The following is a 2,291-nucleotide window of genomic DNA, read 5'->3' as shown; positions in this document are numbered from 1 at the left end:
GACATGGGACATGCGGCCTCTGCCGGTATAGAGTTCCAAACAGCCTCCCCAGATCCTCCAAAATCTGGAGGACCAAGGGGAAGAGGAATCAGCTTCAAGTAACCATTTTCTTCCAACTGAAGGTATTTAAAGGTCCACTGATCTGTAAAATGCTCTAGTCAAAATTGGGCTGAGACTAGAGTCAAGTACTGAGTGTGCTGAGTCCTAGCCCAGGGCTGCTGTCTTCAGCAGAAAAGTATTTAGTGTACTAAAATGTCTCGCTAAAACTAACAAGCCCTGGTAAATGAGGCTGGAAAATGCTAAAATCATTTGTTAAACGTTTTGTCTTAAATCTTGGGTGGTTATTGCAAGAGTAAAATTGGCATAAATACCTCTTCCACTGGAAAATGTATGGCTGATAATTATTTTGAGTGCTTTAAGATCTTTACCTGTGTATGTGTGTGCATGTGTGAGTGTGAACATGTTCAAGATTAAAACAGACAGTATAACGTAAAAATGGGGGACTTTAAGTTTAAACTCAAAGGTCATCTGATTTGGGCCTTACTTTTAGAGAATTAGTGCATAGTTTAAGAAAAACAACCACAGTTAAAAGATATCTAAGGATTCTTTAATTTGCAGTTTAAAAACATCTGGTATCGGGATGTGACTGGAGCTGGAAGCCCGCGGGCCGGAGACGCTGGTGCTGCAGGTTCGCGACCGGAGCATCTGAGTAATAGCTCTTCAAGTCTACAATTAAAAATGGCCTCTAACAAGACTACATTGCAAAAAATGGGAAAGACACAGAATGGAAAGAGTAAAATAGTTGAAGAAGCAGAGCCTGAAGAATTTGTTGTAGAAAAAGTACTGGACCGACGTGTAGTGAATGGGAAGGTAGGATATTTCCTGAAGTGGAAGGGATTTACAGATGCTGATAATACTTGAGAACCTGAAGAAAATTTAGATTGTCCAGAATTAATTGAAGCATTTCTTAATTCTCAAAAAGCTGGTAAAGAAAAGGATGGTACAAAAAGAAAATCTTTATCGGACAGTGAATCCGATGATAGCAAATCAAAGAAGAAAAGAGATGCTGCTGACAAACCAAGGGGGTTTGCTAGGGGTCTGGATCCTGAACGAATAATTGGTGCCACAGACAGCAGTGGAGAATTGATGTTTCTTATGAAAGGGAAAGATTCAGATGAAGCTGACTTGGTGCTGGCAAAAGAGGCGAATATGAAGTGTCCTCAGATTGTGATTGCTTTCTATGAAGAGAGACTAACTTGGCATTCTTGTCCAGAAGATGAAGCTCAATAATTGTTTGCATTGCTTTTTATATATATTTATACATATATATATATATATATAAAATCTGAGTCTTGGTTTTTGAATTAATGGTGTGAAACAATAACTACATTCTAATGAAAATCAAGTATGACATGCTGGTTTGGAAAGTAGTATTGGGGGAATTGAGGTTTTTCTTTTTTCCTCAATAGCACTGGTTACTTTGAACAAATATAATAAAGGCTTTCTGTAGTTGCTTTATCAGAAAAGAATGTTTAATACCATGGTATATTTCCTCTGCATTCAGAAACAGATTGTGGCTTTTTTTAATATTAGGCAATTTTGGGGGGTCATTACTTAATCAGAACAACTTGTCTTTAACTGCTATGTTGAAGGACCATCCTGAATTTTCTTTTCTGTGTTTGTGTGTGTGTAAACAAAATACTTACATAGGTAGTTTTTTGTTTTGGAGATTTTGCTTGTTTAGAGGTGTTGGGCATCAGACCCACAGCCTTGCATATGTAGGTAAATGATGTATCGCTTAGTTAGATCCCTGGCCCTTGTTTTAGTTTTTTGTTGATTTTTGAGAAAGGGTCTCTAGGCAGCTCAGGTTCACCTTGAACTTCCTAGGTAGCCAGGCTAGCTAGCCTCGAACTTTAGGTCCTCCTGCCTCTGCCATAGATAAGCAAATGCAATAGCTTTGCAAAACTTCTTGAAAGGAAAAAATTGAAGCTAATAACAGCTTCCCTCACCCAGATGAGAAAAGACAAATCTTGATTTCCTTTCACTAAAATTTTCTGTAGTGAGCATTCCTTTACAGAATATTGGGTCATGGGCTATCTAACACTCAGCTCATGGAAATGTAAAATCAGCTGGTTAGAGATGTGACTATTTAGGAACTACTGGCCTAAATGAATGGACAGAATTTTATAATTATTGACCTGCATGCTTTTTCTTTATCCCAACTCATTCCTTACATGTAGGCTCAATTGTTTTCAGTATTGGGTTACTGGTTCCACAAAAGCCAGAGAAAC

At 38.1% G+C, this 2,291-nt stretch overlaps 1 pseudogene; it reads left to right on the top strand.

Annotated features, from left to right (window-relative positions):
• Positions 1-652: 652 nt before the first annotated feature.
• Positions 653-1,388, top strand: LOC125344946 (annotated as a pseudogene).
• The last annotated feature ends 903 nt before the right edge of the window (positions 1,389-2,291 follow it).

Source organism: Perognathus longimembris, unplaced genomic scaffold (genome assembly GCF_023159225.1).
Source record: "Perognathus longimembris pacificus isolate PPM17 unplaced genomic scaffold, ASM2315922v1 HiC_scaffold_4716, whole genome shotgun sequence".
Classification (NCBI taxonomy): Eukaryota; Metazoa; Chordata; class Mammalia; order Rodentia; family Heteromyidae; genus Perognathus; species Perognathus longimembris.
Note: the sequence above shows the minus strand (reverse complement) of the source record. Positions and strands in the feature narration are given on the sequence as shown.